The 20,859-nt window shown below is 45.3% G+C and overlaps 1 long non-coding RNA gene across 1 annotated transcript in view; it reads left to right on the top strand.

Moving 5' to 3' along the window:
• The first annotated feature begins 902 nt into the window (after positions 1-902).
• LOC148510718 (uncharacterized) overlaps positions 903-20,859 on the top strand; it is a 163,803-nt gene continuing 143,846 nt past the window's right edge. Inside the window, exons 1-2 of the long non-coding RNA XR_015869371.1 lie at positions 903-986; positions 12,418-12,569. This is a non-coding gene — a long non-coding RNA (uncharacterized LOC148510718). The remainder of the gene's footprint in view (positions 987-12,417; positions 12,570-20,859) is intronic.

Here is a 20,859-nt window from a genome sequence, read left to right as displayed (position 1 = left end):
TAAAATGGGAAACAATAATGACATTATAACCCATCTAAGTGAATTTGTTGCTGAGGTTTGTAGTGCATCGAGGGTCTTGTCTGCACAACATGACGAAATACTGCACCATGCTAAATGACTCTACAAAGTATTTTAAAATATGAGTCAGGTAAGGGGGGAGGGGGCTACATTACACAGAAAAAAGGTGAAATAGTTTATTAATGCAGTTGTAAAATTAGTGGGAAAAGCAGAAGTTGATTATTAAATTACGAGATGAAATTAAGGTCACCTGTGTATAAACTAAAGAGGAACCATTAATATGTTTTGTAAAGAGGCAGCTTTCCTGTCTCCATGGGGGGATTTCAAATCACCGCGACTTGAATAGCGCTATTCGATTCAGTGCGCTATGTGGTCGGAGTTGGAGAATGCCGGTTATCATACCTTAACAAGGGTGTTAAGGTGCGGTAACCGGCATTCTCTTACCAAAGTGCCGGGCGTGCGGCTGTAAGCGCTGCGCTATGCAGAAAAACAGCTGCGCGCCCGGCACTTTGGTCGGATTTCTCCTCGCATCTCCAGGGGGGTGTGAGAAGAATCCTTAGCCCGCCCAAACAGCGCGGTGTATTGAATAGCTTCGGGAGTCCCTCCCGTCGCTATTCAATAGCACGTTGAATAGAATTCCCCCCCATGTATGTAATGCAGCTCTGCAGAAATATGATACACATTATAATAAACCACAAACTGACGGTATCATTACAGATTTAAATATCAGAATCAGGCCTGGCATAAAGCACCAAAAAAAAGTGGACAAGGATGAGTGAGGGACATTTAAACTTTGCCTGCCAATCATTAGGCCACACCCCCTGTGGTTGCACAATGCACCTGCCAATCATTAGGCCACAGGGGGTTGCACACTCATTAGGACACACCTGTGTTTCTCTTCAGGTAGTTCACCTGGCAATTATAGCAACAGACCATGTGTGCAGACAGAAACAGTACAACAGCATAAGGTACCATTTAAAATGTAGCAAACACATTGTGCATGGGTGTTTCCATATGTGTGCAATATACAGCTGGGTTGGGTAGCATGTTTCTTTAGCCAATACAATGCCACGTTCCTCCAAGACTGGTACTTAACAATAGTTTAGAGTTGTCAGCCATGTAAATTGGGACACATATGAAGTGTATCAGGGCAGCCATAAAGTATCTGTATTAAACACCAGAGGGTCTTTGACGCATTAGACATTCACCAGAATATTAATGATAGTTTTCCAGCTGTTTTAAATTGGATTTTGTGAAATTCAACATAAAAAGGAGTTTTAACAAGATAAAGTGAATGCAAATATGTTATTTTGTGGTGGACAGAGAGTGCATTTGTAAACCTGATTAGTTATTGTCATTAGTGTTATGTATTGCCTGGGTATTTTTGCACCTATGTAACTAATGGTATATAGGGATTTTGTGTCAATGTGTGTTGGAGATAAAAAAAGTTACACTGGTGTCGATGGCAGTGTACTGCCTGGGTACTTAGACACTTAGCAAACCGTACTAATAACTGCATTGTGGAACATGTTTATATACAAATATCTAGCAATGTGTTGCCTGGGGTACAATAGATATGAACAAAATATGTGGCCCATATAGGCATAGGGGGAGTTCCGGTTGCCTGGAAAGCCCCCTCCTCAGCCCAGACCATGACGACAATAGTAATAGTATATAATACAATTTTACTAGAGCTTCATGTTTTAAAGCGCTCCTCAGTATCACAAATGAAATTATCAGCCCCTTTTAGATGTGCCAGTAAGTAAGGAATACACCTGTGCACCAACTAGGAGATCTGGAAAACATGCACTGTTAGGAGTGCACTGCTATAGACCAGCAATAGGGTTAATTATTATTAATACTGTATAACATACACTCTCCAGTGCATAAGGAGACCAATGTGAACATGTACTGTATATCCAGGGCTGTGCAAGGTTCTTCTGCTGCTCCCCCAGACTCCTGGACTTGCTCCAATACTCTGGAGTCACGGCCACATCTGAAATGAAAACACTCAGCTCAGGCAGGATGGCCAACTGGTCACAATAAATTGTGTAAACTTACAAATACAATGCAAAGCCAACAGCAGAACGCAGGTATCGCCAGAACTTCACAACTCCGCAAAACATCCAGTTGCGCTATAAGGTCATTCATAACTAATATAGAGGGATACCATCTAACTAATATAGGGAAAGGTACAGAGAAATGAGTGTTGGTTTTATTACAATACTAAATAGAAAAAAAGGCGGGGTGATGTGAAAATAAAGCTGCAAACGCACGTAAAGATTATCTGTCCAACCATCCAACTAGTTGATTGGTTGGAATGAAAACCTGGTAAGGTATGACAGTAAATGACAATCAGCAATTTGCTCCCAAATGCCGGAAAATGGACAAAAACTGTTTGAACAAATTGTTTAGATCAAACATTTAACAAACTTGTCTGACCGACCATTTTCATCTGTTTTCTGGCATTTAGGAGCAAATTGCTGATCATCAGTTACTCCCATACGTTACCAGATTTTCATTCCAACCAATCAACTAGTTGGATGGTTGGACAGAAAATCTTTACGTGTGTACCCAGCTTTAGTCATACGATGGGATATAAACCTACACTAATCCATTGCAAGTCATTTACAAAGAGCAACCTGTGCACGCCACAAATGGCAACGAATCAATGCACCTAGAGTGTATACATGTCAACTAGTATGTCTGGAGACTTATCTGCTTGACAGAGGTGCTTCTAGGTTTATAGAGACACTGTGCAAATGTGCAGCCCTCACATCAAAGCCCACCAACCTACCACTTTACCATCACCCACTTTCAGTAAATGACACACTTCCATTTTGCTTGCACAAGTAATCTTTGGTTTAACCCAGAGGTTCCCAAACTCCACCATTGCAGTTCAGGTTTTAAGCATATCCATGCTTGAGCCCAGTTGGTTAAATAAAATTGACTGAGGTACTAATTAAGTCACCTGTGCTCCACCCTGGACATCCTTAAAACCTGGACTGTAATGGCAGAGTTTGGGAACCACTGGTAACCACTTTCATGTCTCCAATGAATCCTCAGATTAAAGCACAGGTTCTCAAACTCCGTCCTCAGGACCCCAAACAGTGCATGTTTTCAAGGTCTCCTCACAGAATTGCAAGTGAAATAATAGCTCCACTTGTGGATCTTTTAAAATGTGTCAGTGAGTGATGAATTATTCATGAATACACCTGTGAACCTACCAGGTGACATGGAAAATGTGAACTGTGTGGGTTCCTGAGGACCGAGTTTGAGAACCCCTGGATTAAAGGAACATTAGGATGGTCTGTGCCACGCCCCCGGCACGCCCACCAAAGGGGGCGAGCTGTCACTCACCATCGACAGCACGCCCCCTTTGTAGCGAGACCCATAGCGATGGCTTGGCCGTCGCAATATGGGTCTCGTGCATGCGCACGACGGAGCCGGCTCCCTCGTGCGCATGCGCACTGGGCCAACATCCTTGTGTGTGCACCATATTATTACATTGCTAGGAGGGTGTAGAAAAATGCACATCTGTGCTACAGTGCAAATGGAAAGTTTATAAAGTGTTTCCTATTAAAAGTTCATCAGCTCTGAGTTCGGGCAAAATTCTGAGTCCTTCTGCATAGCGACATTTGCTATGCACTGATCCACACAGCACCCCGGAAAATCCCATTCTGACGTCTTTATTCTCCTTACTGTGCAAAATATTGTTACTGTAATACTCCACAAATATAGGGCAATTGGGGCAGCTACTCTGTACTTTATAATGAAATGCGTTTGCTCAACCCAAATTCTCACAGTGCCTATGCAAAATTCTGCTTTTCAAAAACATCATCATTTTGATCACCATATACTCAGTGGTGTAACTCCCAGAGGCAACGGAAGCATTTGCCCCTGAGTGCCAACTGAGTGGGGGTTGTTAAGATGAGGAGAGTCTCCCAGTACAGAATTCCAGGGCCCGCAGCCTAGAGAGCCATGTCTTTGTGTGGCATCAGTTTACCCGCTATCTATGACCCACATACCTGCCCTCTCCAGGAGGGGGCACACCCAGGTCAGCGCAGTAGGGGATGTGGCTGTGGCATGGGTTGGCGTTGCGGGGCATGGCGGGACGATTGCATCATCACGACCCTGACACCTTGTATACAATGCAAAGATTACCTGCATTGTAAAATGGGTCGGAGTTACGATGACACGAATCGGCCACCACACCTCCACACAACCCATCAATGTGGCGGCTGTTCCGGGAGAGTAGGCTAGTATGATGACACACTAAGAAAAGGTCAGAGAATGGAGCTTCACCGATAGAGCGTACTGACTGAGCCACAAAGAAGGACCCAAGCTGGCCTGTCACTGTCCTTGAGTCAATTTTCTATCAACCAATCTCCTCAGTCTACGCAGATGTGGGGAATAATCAGGGTTCACTTCACAAGACGCAAAGAGAGTCCTTAGACATTTTCCTTTAAAATATTTCATGAAGGATAAACCTCCAAGGGGACATAGGCCCCCGATCAATAACAATCAGCAGGCACTAATTAAAGAGGAGCCCACTTGAGCACTCGCCTCTTTAGAGTAAAACTGTCCTGATTTACTTTGGAGACCGGGTTAAGGCCCTGATCCAGAGCCGGAAGCTCTGACAGAGCGCTCGCTCTGAATCAGGGCCGTCATTTCTAATTTTAGAGCGGCCTTCTGGCCGCTCGCACAGCTATTGGGTGACCACCCACAGCTATAGCGAGCGGCCAAAAAGATGGTCGCGATGGTCTTGACCATCACGACCATCGGGCTTGCGACAAGACCCATGTGGTAGGGTCTCATTGCCGCAAGCCCTGGAGTGCTTTTGGCTCTATCAGAGCCGAGTGCACTCCCACTGACATCACTTGTGATGTTAGTGGGGCCGGGCCCAGACGGTAGGCGTTCCCATGGGAACGCCTCCGTCTGGGCAGCCACGCCCCTGGCACCCTGACCAAATGGGGCGTGCTGTCACTCACCATCGACAGCACGCCCCCTTTGTAGCGAGACCTATAGCGACGGCTTGGCCGTCGCTATCCGGGTCTTGCGCATGCCCACGATGGAGCCGGCTCCCTCGTGGGCATGCGCACTGGGCCAACATCGACCCACTTGTGAGCACTCAGCGCTCGAGAGCATGTCTGAATTAGGCCCTAAGTCCGATCTCTTTAGAGCCCTCTCCCCCTCCTATCTGCTTTTTGTTGATACAGTGCATGTGTGGTATTTGGCGGTGGGATGCTGCCACCTTAAATGGCAACAAAAGCAGAATTCCTGGTAACGTAAACAGTCCAGGTGCTTGACCAGGTGTCAGGTTTATTGCAGTGTAGTAGAAGTTACTGGCACAGCCGTACTCACAGTTACACACTTGTTAATCTGGATGGAGCGGAGCTTGAGCGGAACATGCAGAGCACCAGCCAGTGATGTATGAAGGTAGCGGTGCGGGTATCTGCAGGCAGGGCCGGTGCAAAGTTTCTTGGCACCCATGGCATTTCTTCAACCTTGCGCCCGCCTACCCCCACCCTCAGATAGCTACACAAGCCCTTATGTAGTGCCCCCAGTAGTGGTCCCCTATGCAGTGCCCCAGGTAGTGGTCCCCCTATGCAGTGCTCCTTATATAGTGCCCCCAGTACTAACCCCCCAGTGCATTGCCCCCAGTAGTAGTCCGCCCCCAGCTGTAATTCCGACCAATGCAGTGCCCCCAGCAGTAATCCCCACCTATGCAGTGCCCTCAGTAGTGGTCCCACCAGTGCAGTGCCTCCAGTAGTAGATCCCCCCCAGCAATGCCCCCAGTAATAGTCCCCAAATCGGTGTACCCACTGGTAGCCCCCTCCCAGCAGTGCCCCCAGCAGTAGTCGCCCCCAGTAGTAGTCCATTCCACCCCAGCAGTGATCCCAGGGCCAGACAGACACACACGTAAATAAAAAAAGAAAATAAATTCCACTTACCTTAATCCATGCTCCGGCATCTGCTTCTCCGTCCGGCGTCCTCCCGGGCCGGCCCACTCTGCATGATGGGAGAGACGTCATGACGTCTCTTCCATCACCCACTGCGTGAGCAGGAATATGGAGCTCATGAGTGAGCTCCAGCCCGGCTCCGGCAGTGGGCGCAGCAGCCGATGAGAGTCCGTCTGACTCTCTTCGGCTGCTAAAACAAACACACAGCTGACGGCGCCAGCGGCTGTGTATTTGTTACTAGTAATGTAGTGCGGGCTGCACTTATGTCTGGTACGCACTACACAGAGCTGGCCCTAACCAGTTTGATGCCCTAGGCAAAATTTTGGGTGGTGCCCCCTAGCACCATCCCTAGTTCCGCAAGTGACCCAGCACCCGTCTCCCAGCACAGCACCAATCAACCAGCAGCACAGATCACAGCAGCAGTCAGCAACATCCATCACCCCTCACCCATTGCAATACTCATCCACAGAGCTGTAACTAGACATTTTGGTGCCCTGTGCCAGCAAGAGCATTGGCGCTCCCACCCCGTTTGTCTCCCCGCAGACAGGCCCAGCCTGCTGGACTCCACAATGGTCCATGGGAGGAGGAGCTGCTGTGGCTGGGCATGCCCACCAGCCCTCCTCCAGCGGCGATATTTGTTACTGCCCGCTGCCCCCACTGTCTCTGCTCCCCGATCCTGCCGCTGCAGGCTGTATGAGCTGCCACCCAATCAGAGCTGTGCTGAGAGCTCCAATCGCAGTAGGACAGCAAGAGCAGAGGTGCCGTCCACCTGTCCCAGTCCCACCATTGCCCGCTGTCAAGCTGAGCTGGCCCTAGACTTGGCATGCATGCCCCTAGGCATTTGCCTAGTTTGTCTATGCCTGGGGCTGGCTCTGGCACTACACATTATTCCAGAAGCGTCCTGCAGCTGCCTAAGTTTGCCTAGTGGAAGCGCCGGCTCTGTCGGCAGGATATTATTACTGCGGTTATGTCTTTTGGGCATCCGATAGAGCAATTCATTTGTTGCTCCGTTCAGCCATGAATGGCAGCAGCAGCTCGCATCCTCCCGAGGTGGCAAGCAGAAATGCGCAATGAGTCGTCACTTTGGGCGCCCAAAGCAGTACTATAGATGGGTTAAGCCACTTTGCGTGGCTAAACCTTGTGCTTCTGGTCGCACACTCGCACCACTCACGCCCTAACTAAGAAGCAACTGATTCACATTTGGGTGCCCAAAAAACAATTGAATCACACATTTTTTTTTTCTTATATAAAAAAGTTAAGTTATTAAATTTTTTAAACTAGCGGAGTTGTGTTTTAAACAGACTTTTAAAAGAGTATATTCTTTTTTTTTTTTCCAATTAAACCCACCAAAGTCACACTAATGGATCAAATAAATAAAATGCGCAAGAATGATACTAATCTCAGCGTTGAACCGAATGTCCTTACACAGCTTTAAACCCCAGACTTAACTAAAAACCCTCACCGAACCGTGTTATAAGCAAGACAAGTGGCTCAAGCTTCCATAATATAGATGCAATTACGGGCACCAAAAATTGTGTATACAGTGCCATGAGCCCATGCCTGCCGTCAGGGACAATCACGCCCCCATTATGGCTTGTCCATGCCTGATGGCGCATGGGGCGCTACAGTCATCCTAGTGGCTGTGAGGGTACGGGTTCACATAGCACCATTAATTACTGACCCTTGTGACTGTCTCTTCTCGGGCTCTCATCCTGAGAGGAGGAGGAAGAGGAGCAAAGAGGAGGCTTGGGGGCGGGCACCACCGGGATGACTGATTAGTCCACAGTTCACTTGTAAACCAGTGAAAGCAGTGCCCGTCGGCACTGACACTGACAGCCCGGTCACAGTGGGCAGACGCTGCGGTTGCGAGGAGTTAGGAGCCGGTAAACAGTGTGCAGCACTGTCAGTGCACACTGTCACACAGGGACTGACAACTGTCGATGCCTGCTAGACCAGCGCCGCGGGCACTGCAAAATCGCCAGACACAAACAGTCCAATCAAGCACATTTATCAGCGGCCGATGGCGCCCTGCAGTGGCCGGCGCCCCTTGGCAGCTGCCTAATGGTTGGCCAGCCCTGCACCCCTGGGTGTGAGTTACACAAAACCCAACGCTTTGGTATTGGGTGCTTGAAGTGAAGGGACTGGCTACAGAACAGTTGCTTGTTCTTTTAAAAACTAGTATTTTCCATTATTTCCCCTACTGTTTAGGAGCCACAGTATCTCACAGAGGCCCTGAATCAGGGATGGTCTTTTTTTTTTTTTTTTTAGAACGGCCTCCAGGACCATCGCGACCATCGGGCTTGCGACGAGACCCTTGTGGTAGGGTCTCGTTGCTGCAATCCCCAGAGAGATTTCGGCTCTAACAGAGCCGGAATCGCTTCACAGACATCACTTGTGATGTCAGTGGGGCTGCCCCCAAACGGTAGGTGTTCAAAAGGAACAAAAGGAGGCGTTCATGGGAACGCCTCCTTTTGGGCAGCCACCCCACCGGCCCGCCCACCAATGGGAGCATGCTGTCACTCAACATCGACAGCACGCCCCCTTTGGTGCGAGACCCGGAGCGACGGATTGCCCATCGCTATCCGGGTCTCGCGCATGCGCACGACGGAGCCGGCTCTGTCGTGCGCATGCTCTCTGGGCCACCATTGACCAGGTTGCGAGCACTCAGCTCAGAACAAACCCCCACTCCATAATGTTGAAAGTGAAATACAGTAATTAACATGGTATGCAGACGGGAAGACGGCGGACCTAATCCCGAAAGCCGGCTTCCTGACTGCTTAATCCCGACGAGGCTTAAATGAAAGGCGTCAAAATCTAGACATCTGTCATTTTACTGATGCCAGGAGACTGGCGCCCGGCATCCCGATCGAAGGGACGCCGAGCGCAGATAGCCAAGGTGGGGGAGAGGGTTAGGTTTAGGGTTCCCGGCGGGGACTTAGGGTTAGGCACCCCCCCGGGGGATTTAGGGTTAGGTGGGGGGGTTAAGTTTAGGCCCTTAGTGGAGGGATTAGGGTTAGGCACTGAGGGGGACGGTTAGGGTTAGGCACTCCTAAGGGAGTGTTAGGGGGTAGAAATAGGTTAGTATATACTAACCTTTGACGATCGGGATTTCCTCCTCTGCCGGGATGCCGCTGTCGGGATTCCAACCGCCGGGCATGGATCCGATGGTAAAGCATACCGATTCCATTAACATAGTATTGCTAATAACACATATTACAGGGACAAGCAAGGTTATTTGATTTAGACCTTGTCCTAGACAACAGAATCAGAGTGCTCACAAAAGCCTAATTAATATATAACTAGAGATACAAAGACTTGCTTGCCTTGGAGTTATTCGTGGACAATACACATATATTTTGTCTATTCACAGTCTTATAACCTGCAACACAACTCACACAGGTACATTTGCAATAGAGATTAACATATATTACATGTTATCATCTTAATACAATGCTGCCTTACTCACAGAAAGTCAGTGCTACTACAGTAGACTACAGTACATCTAATTGCAGATTGCAAAGGACATATTTTACAACTTAAAATACAACAAGGATTTATACTAGTCAAGTATTAAATACATATTGTCCAGTTACCTTACTGTTTTAATAATAACCTAGATTTACCATAGAAATATATAATAACCTTGGTATACTGTATATTCACAATATATTGCAACATTCACAATACAACTTTAAAATTCTTGTACAGTATTAAACCACATGGTAACGTGGGCGCTAGTCGCGGGCAAAAGTCCTATGCTTCGAGGTGCCATTTTGAGCACAGTGTAAAGGTTATGGCAGAATAAGAGCTATAAAAGTCCATTAGCCTGACCCTTTGTTTCCTCACAGTGGAGCTTATTCAGACCCGGTCGTTAGCTCTACAAGCTCGCGACCGGGTCGATGTTGCTCCAGTGCGTATGCGCACGACGGAGCCGGCTCCGTCGTGCGCATGCGCGAGACCCGGCTAACGACAGGTGAACCGTCGTTAGGGGTCTCGTAGCAGACGGGACGAGCTGTCAATGATGAGTGACAGCTCGCCCCGTTTGCTGGGCAGGCCAGGGGCGTGCCTGGCCAAACGGAGGCGTTCCTATCGGAACGCTTGCAGTTAGGGGGCGGGTCCCACTGACCATCAGTGATGTCAGTGGGGAGCTTCCTGCTCAAACAGAGCAGGAAGCTCCCTGGGGCTTAAGGTTGACGAGACCCTACCTTAGGGTCTCGTCGTAAGCCCCGATGGTCGCGATGGTCTTGACCATCGCGACCATCACCCTTAGCAGTCGTTAGAGCTGTGGGTGTTAACCCACAGCCTAACGATCGACATGGAGGCGGCCGTTCAGGATGCAAGCGGCCGCCCTGTTTCAGAATGACCGATTGCATCCTACGACCGCCTCTGAATGAGGCCCAGTGTCCCTAGCAGTGATCACACTTCCCTAAATATTTAAATCCTTAAAGAACATACACAGATCATCATTTCTACTACACAGGAGCAATCTTGTATTGCACTGCTGAGAGCTTGATTCACTAGATATGGAACAGTGAATCTCCATGTGACAAGGCCACATTGTTGTAGGGACCGGGTAATGCTCTTCTCAATTATTGAGCCCACAGATAGAGCAGATTGTGGCCTCTTCTCAGCATCCATACCGGTGTTTTGGCAGAACATGTCCCAGGGTGAAGCGGAGCTTTGGAGTTGGAGGTTAATTAATTGATGTATTTAAAACGCACCAAAGCAGCAAACTTCTGCCTGATTCTCCGGCTCAGCCATGCAACGTGTGGCTGTAAGTGGCACAATGATTTGTGGATGGAATTGGTCATCCACCAATTCAATTGCAGGAAGGAACAAGGCACTGAAATATAGCATGCCTGCTGCCCCCCTCCTCTGGGCACTGCAATATAGTTCTGCCCCTGCGTGGCTTGAGAACTCCATAAGTGGCTATTAGCGCGGGAGAATTCTAGTGAGTAGGAATGAGAAGTGATCGTCAGAGGTAGATAGGAAAGTATTTAGAGATGAAGCTTGAGATTTTAGTGTTGAAAGCTGTTTAGCAGAAAATAATTCATTTGAAATTGGATACAGTAGTTTAACCTATAAAATAGTTGCCTCCGTTGTTAGGAAGCCAAAATTATTCTTTAAAAAAAGTTTTTTAAAAGTTTTCCCATAGTCACACGCTACATACTGTACATCTGCACATTTCCTGGTTACTTTTTACAACCGTTTGGGTTCATCTGAACTTCTCGCTGAGTAAACCAATTTTACTTTCATATTTTAAGAATATAAAGATTCTTTCGTCAGGCACTAAACTGTGCCGAGAAAATGTAGTGATAGGATTTTTATCATGAATGTTTCACCTGCCTTATTTTTTGGGGTAATCACAATCTTTTATTTGCCATTTGATTTATGCCGACCGTTACTTTGCTGATCTACTGGAACATAAAGAAGCAGAAATGATATATCCATCAATACAGTATTAAAAGGGAAACCTGCTCTCTTGTCACTTGTTAGAAGATATATCGCATCAAGTTTTATATTCATATTTTTACTCTTGCTGCCTAAATATTCGTTTTGTATTTTATGGAGATGGGGGGGAAAAAAAAAACTGCAGTAACTTATGACTCTATCCTCTAAAAGAAGCATTTTATAAACTGCCTATTATTTAATGAAGGTGAAGCCTTAGCTATAGCCATGATACTGATAAGGGAGAAGCACCTATGTACAGCGTCAACTGTTAGCCATACAGGAAGGGAGGCTCATCCGGGTCACACATGGGTGCAAATGTGCATTCAGGAGGTGTCGGACTTGTGGGTGCTCATCCCCTATTGCAAAATTTGCACAGATGGCGCGTCGGCCATTATGGGACACGCCTCCCAAATGCTGGGTGGATTGGGACCATGTAGTCCCGTTTGTGACGGTGAGACAGCCATCAAATTGGGACTGAGGAGAGGTGCAGTATGGCTTTACAATTTTACATACTTAAAACTACTATTTTTTCGCATTTTGGAGAGTGCCCAGAAGAGATGCAGGCCGGGCTGTTCAGACAGACATGGGAGATGGGTACTGAAGGGGGTGTGGTAAAGTCTGGGCAACATGGCCATGCCCCCTCCAGAAAAAAAAGCAAAATACTATGTGCAGCGTGTGCTGGAAATGTGGACATTTTTGTTATTACAGCAGCTGGCCCGGGCATGGGTAATCAGTACACGCCCCTTCCCTCTCAGCGCCCCTGAGTGCAGGTGGTCACTGGGATCTTACCACATTCAGCCCCACCCCCTATGGTACAATGCCACAAATAGAAGGAACACAGGAACCAATATGAAGTGATATTAAGAACTTTATCATCACACCCCTGTTCCACCCATTTTAACATGATGTGGATGGGGGGCAGGAGGAAAGCTGGCATTGGTGTATAGGTAAAAATGCTCCTAACCCATATTTATTTTTATTACAGATGACTGAAACCCCATCATTTTACGAATTACCACTGACGTGAAGAAGGAGAGAAAGATCACTAGTGTTGCAATACCACCAGTGGAAATATGATGGCGCTGCAGAGCCGTCTGATTTCTCCAATCCCTGCTTATTGGACACTGTAACTTGCAGGTAATTGAAGGCCAATATTTATAAACACTGAACCATTGATAATGAGTGTGTGTGTGTGTGTGTGTATGTATATGTGTGCATATATATATATAATGTATGTATGGACTTGCGCTCTCACAACTCAACACTCAACTGAGATTGCTGAGGTGTCTGTCACAGTAAACGTAATGAAAATACCAGGACAATGGCACTCTGTGGACTTGCAGATGAAATGAAAAAGCAAGAAGGTAACACCTGTACTCCCACATTTCGTGTCTGTTATGACCTATCCTAAGAGAACCTGCTCTTTCATTTTATCTGCAAGTATACAAAGCGTTGTCGCCTAGTCTTAGTGTGCTGCTGTACCTGCAATATTGATGTTTATGTACATTGCTAGGTATACATTGGAAAGTGACTCTCTCTCCCCCTCTCTCCCCCTCCCATATCATCCCTTTAATTCAGGACACATATGGAATTCACTATGAATTATACAGACTCTGTGACTGGCTGTCTTCAAGTCTCTATTTCACCCGGTTTTAATCAGCCACAGAACCTGTGTATTTCACGTGTCCCAAATTGGAGGGGTGATACGGACAGCCTAATTATAAGGCAGGTAATGGGCCACGGCTGGGCAGCACCTGACAGTGACCATTCTGCGCTCGGCCATGTCACTACTCGGATGACTTGCTGTGAATGTCTGATGTTTTCTTCCCCTCAGATATTGGGGACGGCATGTTGCAGCCTTGGCTTCCTGCGTCGTTTGGGATTCAGTACGAATGCAGGGAACTCGTCATGCATTGCCAAATGGTATAGGATGAGGGTAAAATCTCTCTGGATTGCTGAGGTTAATATCCATCTCTCTTTATTACCTGTTATGAAACATCAGAAAGAGAAAGATCTGCTGTGACAAATATATGCAGGTTCTGATGACTGCTCGGTGGCCTGTGTGAAATGAGCTGTTAGTTTCAGTCCAGTTCCTGCAATAGACAGATATTGACTGCAGAACGAAAATTGTATTCTTCCTCCTTTTGCTATTTATTACCGTGCATGGCAACCTTCATTGCTGGGCTTTAGTCTTAACGGCCGTTAGATGTGGAATTAAAATGCATTTTATAACCCATTTCTGATCGGTAATATTTAGGATTGTATTTGTTTGTTTGTTTTTGGGTTATTTTTTGCTCTATTGTGGATCAATGAAGGAGTCCTGTTTCTCATGCCTGTCAATTTTGTGTAATTGCCTGTTTCAAAGGGAAGATTCTGGTATTCATTATCATCCCACCACCAACGTAATCTATAAATTGTTCTGCTTGGCGTAGTCGGATGGACTTTCTGTAATTGCTGCAGTATCCGGCCTTAGGTTCGTTACATCCTCTTTCAAAGAGGGCAAAATGAAGAAATGAACGAGCGCACTGTAGAGTTTACTAAAGCACCACAAAGCCTCCAATACAAGTTGTCTTATAAGAGAAGCAGCTGATAACATTCACAAGGATCAATCCAATCAGGTGCGAAGGGAGCGAACTGCTGCTGGAACAGCCTAGATAGTCATCTACGGTGCAGAAATTCACCAGCCTTGTGACCCGATCTCAACCTGGACTCGCACATGAGATGTACGAGTCTGGAGGTACCGTAGGGGCACACACAGTCACATTTACTCACAGGTGTAAGGATCTCACACTTAGAGCCGTATTCAATTAGATTCACCCGGCGATACTTATTCGCATCCCGGAATTTTCGCCTACATTGCGTGTTTGGGAGGCGAAAAAGTATCAGGCACGTCCCCGCTTATCCCCGTATTCAATTTGAAAGTACGCGAAAACAGCACCCGGCTAAACTGAAACAGCCGAACAGTGCTGTCAGATTTGGGGAAATCAGCCTGACACCCCCCAAAAGATGCACTGACATGGGGGATCACTATGGGTACCCCCGAATAACCCTGCTGAAGGTATTTGGGGTTTTTAAATGAGCTCAATAGGTGCCGTTTTGGGTAAGTGGTGATGAAAAGTATTTAGCAATTCTTATGGTGCAAAATAAGTATTCCCATCAAATTTGGGGTATTTGAAAATGGGGTCAGCATATTTAAAAGTTGCTAAAGTCTAGTTAACTCCACCTGCCGCAAGCATCTGCAATCGAAAAAACACCTGGGGCATACTTGGGGACCCCCTGGAGTGTATTTCACTAGTTTTTAACTTTGTACCCCAACTTTGTACATTTTCACCCACTTTTTCAAAGTCATTTTTTGGGGTGTTCTTAAGTCTTTTTGAAAAAAAAATTGACACAGTTTACCTTTGTGGGACTGTCTGAAGGCTGCAGGGGGTTTCCACATTGTTGCACCCCAAAACCCCAATTCTGCACTTATTTCCGCCTGCTATTCATAGTCAAAACTTTTTTGCCTATTACAATGCATTGACTTTCCGCCTAGGCAGAAATAGGCAGAAAGTCTTTCAAATTGAATACGGCGATACTTTTCCGCCCTGGCGAAGTGACATCATCGGCAAAACATTGTCGCCGATTCCGGCTTTTCGCTCCAAATTGAATACGGCTTTAATTGGATTGACCCCACAGATATATATTTAAATTTCAGGAGCTAATCGGAACTGTTAGTATTTGATATTAGAGATGCTCAAACCAGTCACATAGAATTTTTAACAATTTATAAAATGTACAGTAACTATGTTTGAGAGGTATGCAATCGGGAAGCCGACTGCCTAAATACCGGCAGCCGGCTTCCCGACTGTCATATCCCGGCAAGGGTGAAATGCCGGGTGTCTAGATGTAGACTCCCGCATTTCCCCGACGCCAGGAGACCGGCGCCCGGCATCCCGATCGTAGTGATGCCTGGCGCCGCGAGCGGACAGCCGCGGGGGGAAGGGTTAGGTTTAGGGCTCCCGGGGGGGACTTAGGGTTAGGCACCCCCCAGGGGACTTAGGGTTAGGCACCCCCCAGGGGACTTAGGGTTAGGCACCCCCCAGGGGACTTAGGGTTAGGCAGCAGGGAAGGGGGTGGTTAGGGTTAGGCACTTAGAGGGGGGATTAGGGTTAGGCACTTGGGGGGGAAGTTAGGGTTAGGCACCCCTAAGGAGGGTTAGGGTTAGGGGGTTAGGTTAGGTTAGTAGATACTCACCTATCCACGATCGGGATTTCCAGCGCTGTCGGGCTTCCGCTGCTTCGAACTCTGCTCATGTCGGGCTGCCGCTGACGGGGATCGAACCGCCGGCCATGCGGCCGGCGGTATTTCATACCCGTTCCGTTTGAGAAAGCCTAATGGGCCCATATTGCAGTGATACAGAAATCTGTTTCTCTATAATTTATCTATGTGCTAAGCCTTGGTGAGTGATAATGTGGAGAGAGATAATGAACCAACCAATCAGCTCCTACCTGTCATTTTTCAAACAGCCTGTAATATGGCAATTAGGAGCTAATTGGTTGGTACTTTATCTCTCTGTAAGGTTTAGTACATCTCCCCCATAATGTGAATGTCACAGATAATACTTAGAAGAGGCCACAATTGTTTATTACACTGAGATACACCAAGTGACGGAGAACAAATGTTACATTATTGCAGATGCTGTTATTGTATCTATCTGCCGAGAGAAAAAAAACAACCTAAACTGGATTGTGAACGGCTGCTATATTTCCTGCAATTAATACAATGAGCGAGAACTACCAAGGTGCCCAAAAGTATGTGTAATTAGGTAGCATTTATAAAAGGTGCATATTCATTAACTTCCAATTAGCATTAAGTCAGAGAGCCTGCCATTGTTAAATGAGTAATTAAAGGTATTAATGAAATGACAAAGTAAGAATGAGTTTCCTGCGAGTGCAATTTGCACAACCGTGCTAGTACTAGAAAAAGAACGGCTGTAATTAGAGCAGCATCGCTCCTTGGTACTGTATTCTAGAAAATAGAGCATTGTGTTTCATTTAAGTGTGTGGTTCTGCGTTCAATGGCTTCTAGAGGTTAAGTCCAGGAGTCAGCTGATGTTATTTTTAGATCTGCATAATCACCTGCACTGTGTGTGATAGACCAAACATGTTTTGATGAAATTATAATCAAGTTAAAGTAAAGTATAATCATTCTGCATCTCTAAGCATCAGTGAATCAGTTTTGCTAAAATTCAATTGATTTGGATTTCTGCTGCTTGGAAAATTAGTCTCTCTGCTCCCCTGTTATTATTTCTCTAACATGCATCGTCTTATTGTCTTGAAAGTTACAAGTTGAATGAAATGCTAAACATGAAGTATAAACACACACATACCAGGATGCTAATGTCCCGACCCATATATATATATATATATATATATATATATATATTCATCTAGTATCCGCACACACTTAATCAATTAGTTTGCTGGGGTGCAGCACCAATCCTTGATCTGGGATGGCTCCACAGAAACAAAAAAAATATAATATCTTATAGGGGTGCACTCACCAGACTGATGCAGTAATGCTCAAGAAAAATTGCTTTATTTCATCATACAAATAGATTCCGATGTTTCGGTCCCATTCGGACCTTTGTCAAGGTACAATGACCATGATACATCATGCCTATAAATACCTAAATCCCCATCCCTCTAATAACAAACAAGACCTGACATGGACAAATACATACATTGAACATAAAACAAACACATATGTAAAAGACCTGAGTAGATAGTGTTCCAGTATCCAGGTATTAGACCAGTTGCTATCCCTAGATGCGGGAACTAATTCCCCGTCAGGTGTCATCTCTTAAGTGCAAATCAGCGCTGTAAGCCGGGAAATCGCGAGTCCCGGCTGGAATACATTGTGACAGATGCGCACACATGGCGTCATCACAGATCGCCATGCGTGCGGCTAAGTCACGTGATACTAACAGCCATACTTCCTGGTATACAACACCAGGTTGCCAAGCAACTCAAATGCAGTCACATGGGGCACATGACGCCGTATAAACAGCAATAATAGTTCGCTAAATTTGTTCTACACAGGTCTATCATAATAAATCAATAACATCAATATCATTTCAGACAATGGGTTGATATGAACCACATCAATGCGCATTATACTATATATAAATGTTATTATAAAAAATCCCAGTAATCTATGTCCAATATAGCACCAGTATTCATTATCACAATTAACATCGATGGTTTAGTACATCACAGATCCAAAAAAAGAAATAAAAAATAAAAAAATAGAAAATAAAAAATAAAAAAAATATCTCTCTATGCAACAATAGATCTTCGAGATATTCAGAGTGCACCCCTTATAGGAAGATATTATAATGTATTGATTCATTAAGTCCTCTGGGCCAAATCGTATCAAGTTTTTCAATCCACATTGCTTCTCTTCTCAAGAGGATTTTGGCCCTATCACCTCCTCTCTGTAAGGGCGGAATCCTATCGATGACCATACATCGGAGGGAAGGCAATTGGTGCCTATATTGTGTGAAATGACAAGCCACTGGTTTATCATAATTGCCCGTGTTTAAGGCCAACCGTATTGATGAACGATAGTTAGCGATGCGTTCACGGAATGGTCGAATGGTTTTGCCTACATACATTAATGAACACGGACATATAAGTAAATAAATCCAAAAATCAGACATACAAGATAATCGGTGTCTGATTTCAATTTTTTGTCCATTATGTGGGTGTGAAAAATATGTCCCAACATTCATGCTTCGACAGGTGGTGCAATTTAAAGACCTAAAGCACCCTGTTTTACATGTAGATAGCCACCCTTCGTCAGTATTCTTCATCGACATATTTGGGCGCATCAGGATATCTTTCAGGTTTGACCCCCTACAATAGGCAATTAGTGGTTTCTTAGGCAAGGCTTTCCCCAATGATGCGTCCGATTTCACCACCTCCCAGTATTATTTACCCGCCAACCCTGTGGCATAACTTCCTGTATCAAAAGTGGTGAGGAACACAAAGTTCTCTGAATCTTCCTTATTTATAGATGATCTATTTTGCAAAAAAAGATGATATGCTCTATCAATACATTTCTTGACTATTTCTGGATAGTATCCTCTCTCCAAGAATCGCTGTTGCATTTCCACAAGTTGAAGCTCCATAGTATCGTTATCAGAATTGTTCTGCATGACTCTAACAAATTGTGAAATCGGAAGACTCTCCTTTAAAGGTTTAGGATGATAACTATTATAATCAAGAAGTGTATTCCGATCTGTGATTTTCCTGAACAATTGATGTCCATATCCTGAATTTGTCGCGAACACAGTCACATCTAAAAAATCAATCTGGTGCCTATTACATTGCATGGTAAAACGAATTGGAGTCTCCAATTGATTAAGACTAGTCACCATATCCACAACTGAAGCCTCATCACCCCGCCATAGCAGTAAAACATTGTCAATAAAACGTCTGTAGTGCACAATGTTACCTCCAAACATCGGGTAGATATAACGTGTCTCATAATCATCCATATAAAAATTTACATATGCTGGGGCAATATTACTCCCCATAGCAGTACCCGATGTTTGAAGGTAACATCGATCACCAAATCGAAAATAGTTACAGGTAAGTGTCAAATGCAATAACTCCAACAAAAACTCAACTAGTGGTAAGCCATGATGGTATTGTTCCAAAACCTTTTTGACAGCTTGAATCCCCTCATTATGGTGAATGACTGTGTACAAGGATGACACATCCATTGTCACCAATAGATGTGAATCTATATCAATAACCAAGGATTTAAGATCTTTAATGAAGTCTCCAGTATCTTTAATATAACTCTGTATATGACTTACACAAGGTTGCAAATATGTGTCTAGAAAGCGAGCCACAGGTTGAAGCAGGGAACCCTGGGCAGAGATGATCAGTCATCCCGGGGGTCTCTGTATACACTTATGCACCTTGGGTAATGTGTATAATATGGGGCAGATAGCGAATTCAGTATGCAAATAGTCACAGTTTCAGAAATCCACCCCTGACCCAAGGCACTCATCAACACTGTGTCTAGTCTATTCTTGAACACCATTGTAGGAACTGGTGTTGTATACCAGGAAGTATGGCTATAGTATAATGTGCATTGATGTGGTTCATATCAACCCATTGTCTGAAATGATATTGATGTTATTGATTTATTATGATAGACATGTGTAGAACAAATTTAGCAAACTATTATTGCTGTTTATACGGCATCATGTGCCCCATGTGACTGCATTTGAGTTGCTTGGCAACCTGGTGTTGTATACCAGGAAGTATGGCTGTTAGTATCACGTGACTTAGCCGCACGCATGGCGATCTGTGATGACGCCATGTGTGCGCGTCTGTCACAGTGTGTTCCAGCCAGGACACATGATTGCCCGGCTTACAGCGCTGATTTGCACTTCAGAGATGACACCTGATGGGGAATTAGTTCCTGCGTCTAGGGATAGCAACTGGTCTAATACCTGGATACTGGAACACTATATTGATACTGTTTGAACAGCATCGATATTAGAGAGATTTGATTGCACAGACCAGATTGCCCATACCTCCTATTTCAATATAAAATAACTTTGTCACACAGAAACAGTTTGCGGTTCCAACACACACAAAGGTACTATATTGTAAAAAGGGTATAATCAGCCTTAAGCTATACAATGCAGCTATATACAGGATAAAGACAAAGATACAATTACCAATATTTTGCCATGCGGTCTGGATCCTAGACTAACAGCTGTCCATCAGGATTGCTGCGTGTTTCTTTAGGGTCAAGCAGAGAAAAAGGAAGGAAGGAAAGGGGTTGGGATCCACACTGCATAGGAATTTATAGGTGTACAATTTCCTTTGAACATAAGCTGAATACTCAGAGGGGCTCCCTATTGGCCCTTTATTACTGAGTCACAATGGTTGTTGCTATTCATTGGTTAGTAGATGGTTGATGTCACTGGAGGTTGAACTGTGTTAGAAAATCCCTAACACATTTGGCATGCAACTCTACAGGGGATGTGTACAGTGATTTTTACAGTATAGAGTATAATTCTTGGCAGGTCTTCATAACTCGATAGTGATCCATGGCGAGTTGCGGGGGCATGGGATGCGTGTGCATCTATAGTGAGCATGTGCAATTACGCGTGCGCAAGTGCGTGCGCGAATGCGGCGGGAGCGTGTGTTCGCATAAAATGGCCATGGACGATCAAATCGTCCAATGGATGTCGTGATTCATGCGCAATTAAGCGGTCGCAACCAATTTATACTGTTTCGACAACTATCTACTCAGGTCTTTTACATATGTGTTTGTTTTATGTTCAATGTATGTATTTGTCCATGTCAGGTCTTGTTTGTTATTAGAGGTATGGGGATTTAGGTACCGTATATACTCG

The sequence above is a fragment of the Taudactylus pleione genome, unplaced genomic scaffold (genome assembly GCF_031769625.1).
Source record: "Taudactylus pleione unplaced genomic scaffold, aTauple2 ptg000312l, whole genome shotgun sequence".
NCBI classification, from domain to species: domain Eukaryota; kingdom Metazoa; phylum Chordata; class Amphibia; order Anura; family Myobatrachidae; genus Taudactylus; species Taudactylus pleione.
Note: the sequence above shows the minus strand (reverse complement) of the source record. Positions and strands in the feature narration are given on the sequence as shown.